A 12,588-nucleotide genomic window follows, 5' to 3' on the forward strand; every position below is an offset into this window, starting at 1 on the left:
ATATTTCCATAATATTCCTTGCGGGTGCTGTGAAGCCTGTATTGTTCTGTATAGTGGCTATAGGATAGAGTCTAATAGGATATGATAATCCAGGCTGGGGCCATTGTGTGTGATATTTTGCATTCCTACAGGGTGTCAGAGAGCGTCAGTGTGCCTGTAATATTGCTATAATGCTTCCACTGTGAGCTGAAGTGTGTCTGTGCTGCTAATTAGTGCATCTGCAGTGACCTTACTCCTCTGCTTTAACTAGGAAATGTATTAAATACATGTAGCATCCACACCAGAGCATCAGTGGCTGCAATATGCATGAAGTATTCAATCAATTTGCCTGAATCTTTAGACTTTCTACGGCAAAATCCAGGCAAATTAGCACAGATTATGTTAAAGTACAGTTGGAGTTGATGTGGCTTTTCTCTTAAACTTCACTGTGCATGTAAAAAACATCATGAAATACATGAAATATATAATAAGAATAATGCAAAACAAGTAATAAACTGCTATTTTACTTAAAATAATATAAATAAATACATCAGTAGGACAGAAAAGTTTTCTGGGGTAATATAATATAATATAATATAATTAGACCTTAATATATGCATGTCAAATATTAACGCTGGGACTTAAACTTAAGTTGTTTAATTTAAAAAGTTTTGCTGCTGCAGTGGTCAAACTTTCTGCCTCAGAGACTCTAAATATCAACAGTGAGCAGATTAAGGAGATTAACAGAGAGACGTTAATCTTCAGCGGAGGAGGAAGGTGTCTGGTGTTTGTGTCCGCCGGAAGTGAAACTTCATCGCAGGATTTGTTTGACTTTGTCACGTGAGTGGAGAGAAATGGAGGGAAGTGAAGAGGGATGGCTCGCTTGTACGACGAGGTGCTTCATGTCAGGGGAAACACGTTTGTGCTCGCTGGTGGTTAAATTATGTTTTATTGCTCAGCGGCTCTTTAGAAAACGGACTATACGTCATTTGTTGGGTCGTGTTAACCACAGTGTTTGGGAGCTGAATACTGTCAGAAGTACTCTGGAAAAGTTTGGAAAAGTACCTTTACGTTACATTTACTGATTTAGGAGACGCCACATGACTCAAGCCCTCGTTTGTATTCGTGTGAAAGGTGAATTGTTTTGCTTGAAGCTGCACCAATCAATGATGATGATGGATCAGATTATATCTGAAGTTAAAGGTGATTTAGTGTCTTTCAGCTCGTCGCTTTGGTTCTTTTTGTTTCACCGTAGTAGTTTTTATTTACTGCTTCGTAAATAACTGAGGAACAAACTGTTCGCTGAGTGTCGAGCACCAAACGTCAGATAAACGATGTTAGCAGCCAGCTGGGGAACACAGTGGAGCGTTCAGGTTTCTCTGCAGAGATGGTGGAGACCAAACCAGAGCTAAAAGAAGAGTGAATGTTTGACACTACACTTAGGTTATCTACTCAGTTGGCATCTGAAGATGACATGTTGTTATTGGACAATGATATAATTTTTTGGGGGGTCGAGGGGGTCATATTATGGGCTCCTCCTCTATAAAAATACCTTCATTTTTAAAATAATTTCTTCATTTAAAAAAATATTATTTATTATTATTATTAATAATGATAAAAGAAATTATTTTAAAAATTAAGGTATTTTAAATGTTTAAATAACATTTTATTGAGAATTAAAACTTGCTCTCACTGGGAAAGAGTTGATAAAATAAGCAGTTTTTTCTTCAGTAAATCAGACACAAGCAGCTGTTATGATGATAATTAGAATAAACTCATCCCAAACACTCCTTAAAACACATATTCATCAAGTTACTCTTATTGGCTTTTTACTCTCAGAGCTTCTACTGCACTGAAAATCTACCTGCATTTGGTGCTTGGCAGGTATTTGGACCTGTTTATGTGTGTGTGTGTGTGTGTGTGTGTGTGAAACAGCTTTTAAATCACGATGTGACGACAGCAGAGGGTCAAACTCTAAACTAATGCTAACTAACCTCACAGTGAACACAGTGTTCTGCTGCTTTCAACACTTTCACCTCAGTGAACTCATCAGTCAGTTAAAAAGTTGGTCTGTCACTTATTTGGTTACTTAGCTTGTCACTAGTTTAGACACTTTGTCTGGTTTTCTGCTCCCTCTGTCAGCGTTATATCATCATCATCTTCATCATCTAAGTGACCTCTGACCTGCTGGTATGGAGTTAAGGTCTGTCTTCCCTGGTGTGGGACAGATGACTAATGTGGCTCAGTCAGTCTCTCTGTGGCTCCAGCAGGAGGCTGTTTATCTGTGTGCACACTGAGATCAGGTGAACTCAGGTTGGAAGTAAGGGAAGATGTTTGTTTCCCATGTAGAGACGGAGTCGGACACACAGTGGAGCTGGTGATTATTCATAACTGCAGAACCAAATAAGCCGAACGCCACCTGTGTGTGACAGAGCATATTAAACAGCGGCTCAGCTCACAGTTGACCAGTCACACCTGTAGGTCTGTTCACTTCGCAGCAGCTCTCAGTGATGAGCTGAGCTGTTGTGTTTCAAGCTCAGCGTCTCTCTGCAACCTGAGAGTTACTGCATTTTTCTAGGTTTCATTTGTAGGCCGTGAACCCTCCGTCTCATGATAACTTCACTACCAAGATGGGTGGCTGGTTCAGGAACCTTGTTCTACCAAATCTGCAATATGCAAGCCGGGATTCTCCCCATGAGATGGTTTCCTCTGGCCGTGTGTGGCTCGTTTCACAAAACCAAAGACCGAACCTGTGACCCATGCATGAGCATCACTGCCAATTTGTGAGTGGCTCTTATTTGTGGAAAATCGATTTTCCTTTTGAGTCCGACTTTCACCCGAGTGAAGAGCAGATACTCGGCCGCTCGATCAGGCCTCGTTTCTACAGTCTGTCTGCTCAGGCTGAACTGCAATGGCTGCCCAGCTGGCTTCATGTGCGTTGCCATGGCCTGCTCCACCAGCCTCCACTGTCCTCACAACTAATTAGCAACAACTTCTCCGTGCACGACTCGTGTCTCCTGACCTGTGTTAACAAAGAAGAGACGGGCACCTGCTTAATCACCATTAGACCGCTCTTACGAAGCAGAACGAGTGTGGAGTGAAGCTGTGCACGCGCTGTATGTTTTAATCAATCGCGTACGTGGTGTTAACTCTTCCTGCACGCCTCCATCAATCGTTCGGCGCGGCCACAACCTGAGACTTTTGTGCTCACACGCCGCACGGATCAATCGACGTGGAGCTCCACGCTGAACGCAATCAGCGACGGTTTCGACAATTCCATAAAGGTTTATTCAAAGGAGACGAGCGTGTCCTCGGTGCTGATGAAAAGAGAGGAAGGCAGCGTTAGTTTCTGCAGTTCTGTGCTGCTATGAGCTGAAAGATGCAGACCGTCTGTTCTGCAGTGAAGTCTCACATCACATCACAGCCAGTCAGTCAAGTCAAGACTGTAGTTTTAGAAACAACATGTAAAATACTAGTCCATTAATATTAGAACAAGCTCGGTGCACTTCATAACAGATCTTCAGGCTTGTGGGAAACCAGACTGTGGAGCTGCTCAAGCTGCAAAAGAGAGAGAGAGAGAGAGAACCGAAATTTACGACATGCTAGAAATACATCTGATTGTCTGGGCTGTTCAGACGATCGATCCGGCGTCGTGACCTCAGCCTGCGCGTCAAACGACAACCGATCTGGCAGAAATTTGGCCCGATTCTAAACTTAGTCCACAGGGGGGGGGGGGCTAAATCAGTCCGAGTCCAACCGACCCAGCGAGGGAAAGTAACTGCGTCTCTCAGGAGACGTGAGACATGAGAGTGACAGAGGAAATCAGCGTCACGTTGTTGCAGCGCGGCGACATCTCTGAGCGGGGAGAGAGCTCCTGCACGATGGAGGTTCAGCTGGTGACTGTCGAGTGGAGCCACAAGGCCTGGTCTGAAGCACCTGTCTGTCTGCCTGTCTGTCTGCCTGCTGTCTGTCTGTCTGTCTTGTCTGTCTGTCCCCCTGTCTGTCTGTTGTTTATTAAATTTGAGCCGCTGCCAAGACACCCATCAATCTGATTAACTCTGATCAATGGAGGACAGCAGTGCTCTCTCTCTGTCTCTGTCTCTGTCTCTCTCACAGTCACACACACACACACACTCTCACACACTCTCACTCACACACACACTCTCACACACACACACACACACTCTCACACACACACACTCTCACACACGCAGCACAGAAGGCATCAACCACTTTTCTATTCTGGAGCTCCGAATGACTCATAATGTAAAAAGAAAACACACACACACACACATACACACATTTTTAATGACTCATAGTAGGTAGATTCTGTTCACTCCATGAAGTGTGTGTGTGTATGTGTGTGTGTGTGTGTGTGTGTGTGTGTGTGAAATCATTCATGTGAATGGCAGACTGACAGCTGGTTTCTGTAGGATCCAGTTTAGAGCTGTGATTAATGCTAAACTTTTTTAATTGGCTCCACCCGCTGTGACCTCTGACCTCTGACCTCTGCCCCCCCCCCACCACACACACACACACACACACACACACACACACACACACAGTCGGCCACCCATAACACTTCACATCTCCGACTCGAAACACTTTCATGCTGTTGCTGTGACTGAGAGTCTGAAAACCTCGAGTCCAGACGTCCTCCTTTGTGCGGGTTTCTTGCTGGAAAACAGACTAATTATTCACAGAATCACCAGCGATCCTGCAGGATGTTGTCTGGATCTTCACACACACACACACACACACACACACACACACACACACTGATTCGAGCAGGAGTAATGACTGTAGATCTCTGTTGCCACTGATGACCTGCCTCGTCTGCTTGTTACAGATCATTAAAGCCTCACTCACTGACCACATCCGCCCCTCGTCCTGTCAGTCACCGGGCTCCGCCTGCCCGCTCTGCCCCGAGAGCTGAATGATGGCTGAGACCTGGCGTGGAAAGCTGGTCGCCGAACACGCCAATTAGTGTCATAATTACAATTAAACCGCACTGTAAGTGTAAAGGAATGTGTAATTTGCCGTAAGCGGACTTAAAGGTGCAGAGTTGAGGATTTAGTGGCATCTACCAGTGAGGATACAGACTCCTCCGCTCCCCCCTGCCTTTCTGAGTGCTTTTGTTTTATTGGCTTTTTCTTGTGCTAAATACTAAATCTGATCCACCATTTGTCAAAATTAGGGTTCTCAAACATGAAAACTTGAAACACCCTTTTTGTCCATCCTGTGCTCCTGTAGAAACATGGCGGTGCAGCATGGTGGAGCCGCACAAACACAGTTATACCAATAGTCCTCCACCTCTAAGGGGTGATGTGAACTCCTGCTAGTTAGCCACTAACATGCTAGCTGTGAGCTCGTCGGGCACAGTAGCTTCTGTCTGTTTTCTCTCCCTGAGAGAGTTTCAGTTGCTAACGTCCGTTCACTCTGCCACTAACGTCAGGTTCAGACTTCGTCATATCAGGCCGACCTGACAGACGGAAGTCGTCTGGAGCGACTGGTGGTGGTTTTACTGCAGTGAATCATGGCGGACGACAGCTGAGGCCTCGTCTCTCTGTCCGAGCACGACAGACTCCACAGTGTGCTGTGATGTCGACCGGTACACCTGTAAACATGACGAAGAGCAGGAGGAGGAGGAGGAGGAGGAGGAGGAGGAGGAGGGATTTACTTCTGCACACAACACAGTTAGTATCACACACACCGCTTTGGACGCCATGTTTGTTTACATTCTGGCTCCCAGAGGTCGATCCCTAGCGCCTCCGTCCCGATGACACCCTAACACACAGTTTATTAAATAGACGTATTTGTAGTCCCGTCTCATAACTGTCTGTAAAGTATTCCTCCATCGTGGAGGAGTTTGGCCGAGGAGGCGAAAATGCACAGATCTACTTTCTCTCTTTGGCGCCTTATCATATATTTCTGAAAGACGGTGACAGAAGTAATGTCCCTGTCTGAAGCCGGGCTCACGCTGCAGGAGTTTTAGGCTGATTTATCCCTGATCCGCCCCTGCATTCAATGATCAGCACAGATCACCTGGTAGTGCAAAGGATCCAGATCTGCTCACAGACACATGGATGCTGCCTGCTTACTTTTACATATGTAATTGAAATTATCATTAAAATAGATAAGATAGATGGATAATAGATAAAATCTGAGTTTCTAAGTGTTGCCAAGCAACAGTAAACATCCTAGCATCTGAGGCTAACGTTAGCTAGCATGTTACTGTTGACAGATATTAAAACTGACAGTTAAATGTCACCTCCAAACCCAGGTTGACTGCACCCCCCCGACCCCCCTGGTTTTATCGCCCACACTCATTTATCCTGCTGCTTTTGTTTTTTTTTCCTCACTACAAAGCGTTATCGTGCGGCACCACGTCAGCCTTCATTTTGTTTACATCTGCTGCGAGGTGCTGCGTCGCTCACCTTAACTTTGTCCTGTTGCATGTTGATGCAACCGTTATTTTCAGATCTTGTAGTGCGAGCGTGTTTGAGATTAGAGAGGAGAACATCAGTGAAGCAATGCAACCGATTTCCAAATCACCAGCAGGATTTCAACTCCTTCCTTTGCTTGATTTCGTTATTCTACGAACATACATTTCAACATAAAGCTTCCTGCACGCCTCCTCCTCCAGACATGAACCCGGTTAAACTCACATTATTGGAGGGTTAGGGTTATTGACAGTCGTCAGGTTATCGTTGAGTGGCATGTAAAGTTTGATTAATAACAGCTCAAGAGTTTCTCTGACTTTCAACCAGGTAACTTGTTTTAAAGCAGTTCAGTCGTCTGGCAACAAAAAAAGCTGGTTTTGGGCGTCACGAGGAGTCAAATTCAATCTAAAACAAACTCAGCCTGCAGACGTTTAATATTGCAACTGTGTGCAGATACTCAGAGTAGAGGAGCTCCTGTTATGAGGTGAATATCGTCTGACAGAAGATGGTCTGAGGCCTGAAGAGGACTTTATCTCTTCTGAAGTGCTGACATGACACCACAGACCTGGTCACCGAGCTGGAGGCTGCAGGCCGGCGGTGAGTTCGTGTCCAGGCGTGAAAATCTGCAGCGTGGCCCCTTCACATTCCCACATTTACAAGGTTTAGAGGGTGAACATGAAGTGTACCAGGGTTCATTATGGCCTGGAAACCCTGCAGGGGAATCAGGCTTTTTTTTCTCCACGTTCTTGTGTGGAGTGGGCACATGTATCCGAAAATGGAAATGTGGCTCAAAAAGACACAAAAATAACAGAAAAAACAGAAATAATGATACTTATCACAAAGTAATTTGGCATTTTTGAGGCCCACAAACATAAATTGTTATTGAGTACAGTGAATAGATGGACCACAGTGCTTTAAAAACAATCAAACACTAAAAATATTCTATGGAATTGGTTATAAAAGGGAAGATTTAATAAAAAAAAAAACCCAAGTTCAGGAATGTAATTTAATATGTTAATGTAGAATTCCCATATGCTTTCTCCGTTATTTGGCATGCAGTGTTCAGCTGTGATCGTATCTGCAGATCACAGTCAGCTGCTGCTGCTCAGGCGCTCTCTGTGATTGGTCAGAGGTTAATTGACGCGGCTAATCACCCGATCAGTCCAGTCTCCATGGAAACCAGAAGTGGGGCTGATGTACAGGAGGGAGTCGGGGCCGTCACACCAGGCTTAGCTGCTGCTGCTTTATTTATTTTTGTAAATTGTGTGTGTGTGTGCTCGCTCCGCCTAACTATACAAACTGCACTGCAGAACCATTCGCACATCTGTCTGTCACAGTGAAGTGCCGTAAAGGTCCATTGCACCATTTTCTTAGCAGCAGTATTTACATTAATTTGTCGTAGCCTTCAGTGGGGGGAGAAGTTACTTCTTTACTTAAGTAAAAGTAGCAATAGTACTGTGTAAAAATACTCAATTATTGTACAAGTAATAGCCCTGTGTTCACAAAATGCTCATTATGCAGACACACTCCTTTCACAGTGTGATATTGAATATAATTTGATTATTAGCAAGTAGCATTTTACTGCTGTATTTGGTTGAGCTTATTCAGCTTTCTACCATTATGCTTTGGGTCTAAAACAATGCATTAAATTAGATATAACTTTGTGCAATATATTTTTTTATGTAAAATTTCACTATAGCTGCAAAATAAATGTCGCCGAGTAAAAACACTGTATTTGCTTCTGAATTGAGTATATAGCAGCATAAAATGTAAATACTTCAGTACAGTACAGGCACCCTAGAACACTTTGAATACAGTGTGTGTTTGATTTGTATGTGTAGAGATTAAATGTACTTTATCTTTACTCCCATACTATCTTATTGATATGACCTCTGCTGGGTTTAAACATGGGATTTTTGCCCCACGTTGAGCCTCTGAGGCAGGCAAATCTGTTTTACGTTTGTCCCAAATGTCCACAGCAGCCAAAACTATCACAACCTTTACTTTTATGTGCCCAAAAGTAAAAACTGGCAACACGGCGAATTAAGCTGTTTGTCATTTAGACCCACATGAGCATTTTTTACTGCTTTGGTTTCGGTTTGGTTAGGTTTAGGCGCAAAAACTACTGGGAAGAAACTGTTGTTAGTAAATTACTAAATTAAGCATTTAGCAAATTACCAAAACTGTCTTGTGAGAATAGCGTTGCCTAGGAATATGTAGAGTTACTATATAACAGCTAGATTAAAATGTAAGAAAAAGGGCTTTATGAAATTTGTTATGCAGAAAACAAGCATTGCTTTGAGCTAAATACTAAATCAGCATTGTGAAATTACTGCAAAACAAAAACTTTTTTTTGGTCATAAACCAAAAAAATAGACAATAGATACAACAGTTTAAGAGTTAGTAACAGAGTTAGTAACAGAGTTAGTAACAGGGTTAGTAACAGAGTTAGTAACAGAGTCAGTAACAGAGTCAGTAACAGGGTCAGTAACAGAGTTAGTAACAGGGTCAGTTCAGAGTTAGTAACAGAGTCAGTAACAGAGTCAGTAACAGGGTTAGTAACAGGGTTAGTAACAGAGTCAGTTCAGAGTTAGTAACAGGGTCAGTAACAGAGTCAGTAACAGGGTTAGTAACAGGGTTAGTAACAGGGTCAGTTCAGAGTTAGTAACAGGGTCAGTAACAGGGTTAGTAACAGGGTTAGTAACAGAGTTAGTAACAGGGTCAGTTCAGAGTTAGTAACAGGGTCAGTAACAGGGTTAGTAACAGGGTTAGTAACAGAGTTAGTAACAGAGTCAGTAACAGAGTCAGTAACAGGGTTAGTAACAGGGTTAGTAACAGAGTCAGTAACAGGGTTAGTAACAGGGTTAGTAACAGAGTCAGTAACAGAGTTAGTAACAGGGTTAGTAACAGAGTTAGTAACAGAGTCAGTAACAGGGTTAGTAACAGGGTTAGTAACAGAGTTAGTAACAGGGTTAGTAACAGGGTCAGTTCAGAGTTAGTAACAGGGTTAGTAACAGGGTCAGTTCAGAGTTAGTAACAGAGTCAGTAACAGGGTTAGTAACAGGGTTAGTAACAGAGTTAGTAACAGGGTTAGTAACAGGGTTAGTAACAGGGTCAGTTCAGAGTTAGTAACAGGGTTAGTAACAGGGTCAGTTCAGAGTTAGTAACAGGGTCAGTAACAGGGTTAGTAACAGGGTTAGTAACAGAGTTAGTAACAGGGTCAGTTCAGAGTTAGTAACAGGGTCAGTAACAGGGTTAGTAACAGGGTTAGTAACAGAGTTAGTAACAGGGTCAGTTCAGAGTTAGTAACAGGGTCAGTAACAGGGTTAGTAACAGAGTCAGTAACAGAGTCAGTAACAGGGTTAGTAACAGGGTTAGTAACAGAGTTAGTAACAGGGTTAGTAACAGGGTTAGTAACAGAGTCAGTAACAGGGTTAGTAACAGGGTTAGTAACAGAGTTAGTAACAGGGTTAGTAACAGGGTTAGTAACAGAGTCAGTAACAGGGTTAGTAACAGGGTTAGTAACAGAGTTAGTAACAGGGTTAGTAACAGGGTTAGTAACAGGGTCAGTTCAGAGTTAGTAACAGGGTTAGTAACAGGGTTAGTAACAGGGTCAGTTCAGAGTTAGTAACAGGGTCAGTAACAGGGTTAGTAACAGGGTTAGTAACAGAGTTAGTAACAGGGTTAGTTCAGAGTTAGTAACAGGGTCAGTAACAGGGTTAGTAACAGAGTCAGTAACAGGGTTAGTAACAGAGTCAGTAACAGGGTCAGTAACAGAGTTAGTAACAGGGTTAGTAACAGAGTCAGTAACAGAGTCAGTAACAGGGTTAGTAACAGGGTTAGTAACAGAGTCAATAACAGGGTCAGTAACAGAGTCAGTAACAGGGTCAGTAGCAGAGTTAGTAACAGGGTTAGTAACAGGGTCAGTAACAGGGTTAGTAACAGGGTTAGTAACAGGGTCAGTAACAGGGTTAGTAACAGGGTCAGTAACAGGGTCAGTAACAGAGTCAGTAACAGGGTTAGTAACAGAGTTAGTAACAGGGTTAGTAACAGGGTTAGTAACAGAGTTAGTAACAGAGTTAGTAACAGGGTTAGTAATCCTTGAGATATTTCACTGGATAAATGACACATTTTCAGCTGCAGGTAGTTCTAAATGAATAATTCACCAAAATCATGAGGGCTTATTGTCTGCAGACCACAAATGTCTGCACAGAATTTCATGGCATTACGTCTGAAAGTTGGTCGAATGAGTTTGGACCAAAGTAGTGGACACACGTCACAGTTTATGTCCAGAACAACACAAACTGTCCTTCGCTGAACAGACAGACGGAGACACAGACAGACGGAGACACAGACAGACGGAGACACAGACAGACAGACCCTCAGCAGCAGTGCAGCTCTCTCTCGCTCTGGCTGGTGCTGTTTGGTTTGTGCACTGCAGCGTCACATCACACACCAGGTGTTTCTGTTTGTTGGGTTTGATAAAAGTGCTCTGCTGTAATAAAGCACTGAGCTGCTGCCGGCAGCTCCGCCGCAAACACACACCTCACCGAGCTGCTGTGTGTGTGTGTGTGTGTGTGTGTGTGTGTGTGTGTGTGTGTGTGTGTGTGTTTGGGCTCCCAAACATTTGCCTGTGAGTGTTTGTGTTTATATGTGTGCTGCAGACTCTTCAGGCCTGAAACTGGAGCATTTTTAGGGGAGCTGTGACGTACGACTAACAAGTGTTTTTAAGTATTTCATTGAGTGCTCAGATTGTTGAGTACATTTTTTTTATTTTTATCCCCAAATGTGAAGTAAATTCTCTATAAAATTAGTTTGTCTTATTTTGCTGGGACTAGATTAACGCTGGAGGTAAACAAGCTGCCGTGGTTTCTCACTTGTCCAGTTGTAATAGACACCAAGATTATAGATATTATATGTGTTATAGAGGATACTGTGAATACTGTACTGTACTATTATTAGCATTATAGAAGTACCATGATCTGCATGGCTTCATTTTGCAGTGTATGCTACACAACATACCTCTAAATCAGCTCCTTTACACTGTTTATGTTTTTTTTTAAAATCTAATTATGTTTTTTTTAAAATTCAGATCACGAAGAAGAATCCAAAAACTATTTTTTACAGGGGAGGAGAAAAAGAATTGAATAAATTTCAGGACGAGCAAACGGAGACGAGATCCTTTTTCCCCATTTGACTATTTTGTATGTGATTACGATGAAAGAAATCATAGATTGAACGTTTGTCGGCTTGTTATCAGAATAAATTCTGCAAAGACGTGTTGGCTAAAAGGCTAAATTACCACTCCGCACTTTCAGATCCATCCTGTGGAGGTTGGACAAATTGTGCAGCGATGATATTTTTACAGAAGTGTCATAACCAATTTCAGACCAGTGTTTTTAAGACTTTTTTTTTTTTGTAGGAAATTGAAAAACTAACAAAGGCTAAGTTCATCTGTCGGAGTGGGCGAGTGCCTGTGATCAACACAAACATTTCTGCTTTCACTGTCAGTGTAACTGCTTTCAGTTCAGCTGTACTTCAGGCATCACCACGGCGATAGATGATGATCGGCTGGGAGGTGTCTGTTAAAGATCCTCCTCTGGTCTCTCTTTCTTCCTTTGGCTAGTGACACCCTGAATTAACTTCTTTACACTTTTCACTGTGCATCATCGCTCGTTATGTGGTTACTGAATGATCAGGTAGCAGTTAGAGGAATAAGAAAAAGAGAAATCTGTGTCATCAGTGCGAGGAGTTGTGTCAGCTTTGGCCTACAGGGGGCGCTGCAGCCACCAGGACTTATTCTGAGGGTACAGAGTGTTCGTTTCTATACTTCAGTGGCGAAACGGGTGAACCTCTGCTATTCTGTTAGTCTGTATGTATATGTGTGTGTGTGTGCATGCCTGTATACTGATGTATGTGTCTGTGTGTGTGTGTGTGTGTGTGTGTGTGTGTGTGTGTGTGTGTGTGTGTGTCTCAGTATAGAGGCTCTGCATCATATTGTACCAGACAGGCAGAGTGTCGGACTGAATACTAAACAGCAGGAAGCTCCTCTTCACACAGCGCCAATCCAGCCATATAGGACACTGTGACACACACACACACACACACACACACACACACACACACACACACACACACACACACACACACACACACACTGACTTGC

The sequence above is a fragment of the Pempheris klunzingeri genome, chromosome 18 (genome assembly GCF_042242105.1).
Source record: "Pempheris klunzingeri isolate RE-2024b chromosome 18, fPemKlu1.hap1, whole genome shotgun sequence".
NCBI classification, from domain to species: domain Eukaryota; kingdom Metazoa; phylum Chordata; class Actinopteri; order Acropomatiformes; family Pempheridae; genus Pempheris; species Pempheris klunzingeri.